The following is a 6267-nucleotide window of genomic DNA, read 5'->3' on the forward strand; positions in this document are numbered from 1 at the left end:
GCGGAGCATGGTGGACCCAAGGCCACAATTGGCCAGTTTCACCTGTCTTATGGAGCAGAAAGAAGTGAGAAACAGTATATGTTCTCCAGTGAAACTTTGCGCTTTTACGCAGCTAGTGAAATAACCATATTCTGTGAAATGTGGCACAGTGGGTGCATCTACACATGACACTACATTGCCATAGCAACACACTATGGCGGTGTAGTATCAGCAGGCAAAAACCATGATGCTGCAGCTATATTGCCATAGCAATGCGCTCCCTCATTATAGCAGGTTGTTACAGCAGCATAGTGTTTAAAAATAACTGTGCAATACTGGCACAGTGCAACATGGGCTGTTACTGGGTGTCATTTAGTACTTTCAAAAAGGAAGTACTAAATGATGGCTCAGTAACAATGGTGCTGTAGAGGCACATGTAGATGTGTCCAGTATGTCTCAATAGAGACAATTTCCATTATCATTAGTGGAGATGACATTTCATTTAATATTTTTTATTTCTATGGATTTTTTAAATGCACCCAGCTTGCGCTCCACAATGTTCATATCTTTCATTCCTACATTGATGGAAAAAAGGCCCTTACACCTCCGTCAGTGATCAAAATTGTGGTGATATAAATATTTAAATTTGCTTTGCAGAAAGTTATTAGACATAAAAAAGTGATCAGGTTTTATGCTAAAGGAAAGTCAAGCACCTGCTAGCCATTGTTAAACCAAGACCTGTCAGAGATAGTACTATCTTACGGCAGAGTTATTAAATGCAATTAAACACATGGGTAGAGACTGGCTGCAAGCATAAAGTGCACCTAGGCAGTCCAGCCAGCAGGAGGCAAGACTCCTGCCTGCCACCTAGCTGCACAGCTCAACACTTTCAGTACCTTCATGCCCCAGCCAGCCTCTTTGCTGCCTGAGGCTGCCATCCAGAGCCTGGGACTGACACCCAGTGTCCCCAACCCTGGTGTAAACTGCTCCACCCCAGCTCAAATTGCTGCTGTCCCAGGTACACATGTAGATGTTGTGCCTGGGAATAATTTAGTCTGGCTCACATTGCTCCAAAATGTATTGCTTTGAATTAATTGCACATGTAGATGCATTCTCTCAGTCACAATCTAGTTCCAAATTTGCTCTTGAGGCAACACATTTCAAAGTTGATTCTTGAACAGGACTCATGGCAGAATCACAATGTATTAGTCTTGAGCTCCTTGCCATATCTGGATTTAGTGTTAAAAGGAAGAAATAGAGATGAAGGCTGAAGCAATATACAAGTGCTGAAAAAAACATTAAGTACCCTTTATTTACTGTAAACCTTTCAATGACTATGTTAAAAATGTCCTACCTGATTGTCAGCTCCTTTTCCTGTTAAAAACCAGAAGCTGTAGTCATAAATAATACTTCCTTAATCTCTTTGTGGCCTAATTAACAATTGCATGGAACACTTAATAGTAAAATAACATTTCAAGCAAGAAGAACTAAATCAAAAACCAAGCAAATCCTTACACCTCTGTATAATTCAAAGATACAATACACCCTAAACTTCAAGAACATATTTAAGATGATTCCTAGATACTTACATTTGAAGACATAATTTAATAAGGGTTTACCTAACATACTAATGCTTAATTGCTCTTCACAGGAGCTCTTTCAAAAGAAGACTTGATTATATCAGGGAAGAATAGTATTAAAATCATGTTGCAGAGTAATATAAATCTGATTTCACTGATACAGTTCCCTAAAGAGTCTCACCATTTTCATGGAGAGACATTTATTTATATTTTGTATAGATCTGATAGTTATTAAAGAAGTCTGTGAGGAAATAGGCTCACAGAAAGAATAGATGATATACTGTAAGCTTCTGAATTTGTTTCATCACTGCATTCCTGTCCTGTATTCAGACAATTTGAAACTAAACTACTTTTAAAGTCTCTCAATAGATAGCTAGCTAGGTGGATTCTCATTTATTTTTCTACAATGTTTGTTTCTATTCAACCAGGTCGAAGGGCATTTACTAAGGTCAGTAAGGAGAGCACTCAATAAGTGACCTCTGTTAGTAGGCCACCTGTATTTACAGCCACTTAGATCTACTAGGTAGCAGGCTGGTAAAGGAGCATTGGCAACTGGTACCATCTTAGTCAGGGGGGCCCATGCTACCCCAGCAACCAGTCAGTGACTGTGGAGGTGGGGAGTTCCCCATGGCCAATCTCACTTACTGGCTTCTGGAAGTAGCCACAGCACTCCCTGGTCGGTGATCACAGGGGGAGCACCACCACTCCTGCCGGCCCTCCCTGCCCATTGCCAAATGATGGAGCATGGCCTGTTACGGGGTGCACCAGTGCACCCCCATGCAACCCCTATGCATTGCCACTATATAGGAGCCTTGTTAAAGCTCTGGATTTGTACCAAAGACTGCCTCTACAGATTTCATGACATGGCCCTGAGAGCCTATGGGTAGTTTAGGCAGCTCCTCATGTATAAATTCTGCTATGTGCCTTTCCAGTTCCTGAAATAGTTTAGTGTCTTGAGGAGGGAAAAGTGGCATAAACATTTTAGCTCCTACTTGATGTGTCTACACAAGATGCTTTACTACATAGATTAGTCTACTCTTTGGAAATGCATCACTATTTAACCATGCACTAGACTACTGTGCAATAAATAGGTTAATGCACAGTTATCTATTACCTGAAAATACAGGTAGTAGATTAATTGTGCGTTAGCTACTGCACAGTAGCACACATGTAGATACTGACCAGCAGCAAGTTGCTCCCAGTCAGCCCAGGAAACAGGGGAACCACTGCAGCCTGGCTAAGCCCCATGTGGCAGAGAGCTGTACTGGCTGCAGGGGCAGCTGTCTCTCTGCCACATGGGGATTCGAGGCCATCCTGATCCCCACATAGCTGGGAGAGCTGTCCCGGCAGCCAGAACTGCTGCATCCCAGCCAGGTGAGGATCAAGTAGGGACCTGATTCCCCCATGGTGGTGAGAGGCATCCCTGTCTGGTGGGGACAGCCACATTGAGATCAGGGCCCTCCAGATCCCCATATGGCCATGACAGGCATTTCTGCCTGACACAGATGTGTGACCAGTGGAGTCCCTCAGGGCTCGGTACTTGGGCCAGTACTCTTTAAAATCTTCATTACTGATCTGGAGTCAGGAATGAGATGTGAACTGCAAAGTTCATGGATGACACCAAATTATGGGGGAGGGTGGTCACACTGCAGGACAGGCTGGGGATACAGCCCGGTTTGGACATGCTCTCAAGGTGGGCTGACCAAAACTGGATAGCCTTCAAAGTTGAGAAGTGTAAGGTGCTGCACTTCAGTAGGAAGAGCCCTCAACACTGACAAGCTTGGTAGTGCTACGCTCGCTAGCACCACGACTGAAAGGCTTGGGGGTCCTGATTGACCACAAGATGAATATGAGTCACTAAGGTGATGCTGTGGCTGGCAAACCAAACCAAACTCTGCCGTGCATCTACTGACGTATCTCAAGCAAAACCAGGGATGTCATCCTCCCGCTTTATTCAGCCTTCGTGGGGCCATAGCTAGAATACTGCATCCAGTTTTGGGCCCCCCACTTCAGGAGGGATGTGGAAAAGCTTGAGAGAGTCCAGAGGAAAGCCACTCATATTACCCAAGACCTGGAGGGCACACCGTATGAGGAGAGGCTGAGGGATCTGAGACTCTTCAGTCTGGAAAAGAGAAAGCTCAGAGGGGACTTGGTAGCAGCCTACAAATATATAAGAGGGGTACATCAGGACCTGGGAGAACAGCTGTTCACCAGAGGTCCCCAAGGGATAACAAGGTCTAACGGCAATAAACTTCAGGAAGGCCAATTTAGACTAGACATAAGAAAAAACTCTGGACTCTTTCAAAAGACATCTGGATATTTTTCTTGCTGGGATCACTTGATCCCAGCTGATTTCCTGCCTATTGTGGCAGGGGGGGGGGCTGGACTCAATGATCTCGTGAGGTCCCTTCCAGCCCCTAATATCTATGAGTCTATGTGGGGATCAGGACACCACTTGGCTGTCCCTGTCAGGTGGGGATAGCTCTCCTGGACACATGGGGATTGTGACCCTCCTGATCACCATGTGGCTGGTCTCCACCGGGCAGGGATGCCTCTCCTAGCCACGTAGGCATCTGGAGGGTTCTGATTCCCACACAGCTGTTCCTGATTCCTGTATGGCTGATGTCTCTCCAAAATGAATTCATAATACTGTAAAACATCTACATGATAGTAGGTTACCGTGTTCCTTCTCACTTGTAACATCTATATTTATACTGAAATCTAAAAACAGGGACTTGATACAGTGCCAGTAAAGGATGGGAAAATAAAAAATAAAAGTGGAACAAATAAATTTAATCAAATTTGGTAAGTGATATTTGGGGTTGAAATTTGTAACGTGCTTCTAATAAAATCCACTTCACTAAAGCCCTCCATCTTATAAGGGTGTAAAGGAAGGATGGTTTACTTGGGCCCTAAATAGTTGCCATCATGGGGTTTTTAAATTTTTTTTTGGAGGAAAGGCTCCTGCCATGTGATGCCTTCTCATTCAATTCAGAATGACTCCTCCTCTTCTTCCTTACTGATCAAAAGGAATCTTGATTTTATCTGATAAAAAAATCCCTAATTTTCAGATTTAAAAAAGTAACTCCAAATCCACATTTTTACATGATTAAAATGAAACACCACTATATATATATGTTGTATTTCATTTTAATCACAGAGAAATGTGGATTTTGGGTTACTTTTTTAATTAAAAAATTGGGGAATATTTTTATCAGAGAAAATCAGGCTCCATGCTGATCAACTAGCTATCAGATGATCAACTAGCTAGTTGAGCACATGGTAGGTAATATCTGGGTGGCACTGAACCTCCAAGCCAAAGTGAGCAGACAGATATCTCTGGAACCTTCAAAACCATGTGGGGCACAGCCAGCAGCGTCCTTGATTTCAGGTTGAGGACCCTTGATTTTTACAGCCCAGATGCAGCATCATGGGGCATCTGCTGAAAGCCCCTGGGAATTGTGAGATTGTGGAGGTGACCTGTGCAGTGGAGCCCAAGTGAAGTGGGAGCAGGGTCCACAAGCCTCTGAAGTGAGAGCGAAAGCCATGCACCTCAAACTGCACCTTTGCACATTCACTGCTGCTTCCATCCATCCTTCCAGCCTTCCACCCTCCCCCCTCACAACCAAACCCTCACCCACCCATGGACATCAAGACCACCACAGGCATCACTGCAGACCATGGACAAACCCACCCCATCCCCTGCTACCAGTCAAACCTAAGCACAGAACCGGACTATGGGGAAATAAAGGATCTCATCACCATCTGGGGCAAGGAATATATCCAGTGCAAGCTCCAGACAGGGCAGTGAATCAGAGATGTCTTCAAGTGCATTGCTCAGCAGATATTCATGCAGGAGCACAACAGAAATTGGTCACAGTGTCTCGCCAAGAGCATGTTGATGAACAGGCGTTATTACCATGTGCTTTATGCTACAAAGTGGACTGTGACCTGGAGGCAGAGCATGCTGTTCTACAATGATCTGTGCCATTTCCTTGGCAAGAACAGGGCAATCAATGTGGCTCCCATCTTCAAAAAGGGGAAGAAGGACCCAGGAAACTATAGGCCAGTTAGTCTTACCTCGATCCTGGGCAAGCTTTTTGAGAAAATTATTCTGGCGCATATCCACGAGGGGCCAGCAGGGGAGATTATGTTTAGGCGCAATCAACACGGGTTCAGTAGCAGCAGGTCCTGTCAGACCAACCTGATGGCCTTCTATGACCAGATCACCAAATCCTTAGATGCAGGGGTAGCAGTGGACATAATCTTCCTGGACTTTCGGAAGGCCTTCGACACTGTCTCTCACCCTGTTCTCATTAAGAAACTGGGGGACTGTGGTGTTGACACCCACACAGTCAAATGGGTTGCCAACTGGCTGGAGGGCGGCACCCAGAGAGTGGTGATGGATGGGTCATTTTCGACTTGGAGGGATGTGGGCAGTGGGGTTCCGCAGGGCTCAGTCCTTGGGCCCGCACTGTTCAACATCTTCATCAGTGACTTGGACGAGAGGGTAAATAGCACCCTGTTCAAATTTGCTGATGACACTAAGATGTGGGGGGATGTGGGCACACTAGAAGGGAGGAATAGGCTGCAATCAGACCTAGACAGGTTACAGGGGTGGGCAGATGAGAATTGGATGGGATTCAACACCGACAAGTGCAAGGTGATGCACCTGGGAAGGAACAACCAGCACCATACCTACAGGCTG

The sequence above is a fragment of the Gavialis gangeticus genome, unplaced genomic scaffold (genome assembly GCF_001723915.1).
Source record: "Gavialis gangeticus isolate Ggan-Ray unplaced genomic scaffold, GavGan_comp1, whole genome shotgun sequence".
NCBI lineage: Eukaryota > Metazoa > Chordata > Crocodylia > Gavialidae > Gavialis > Gavialis gangeticus.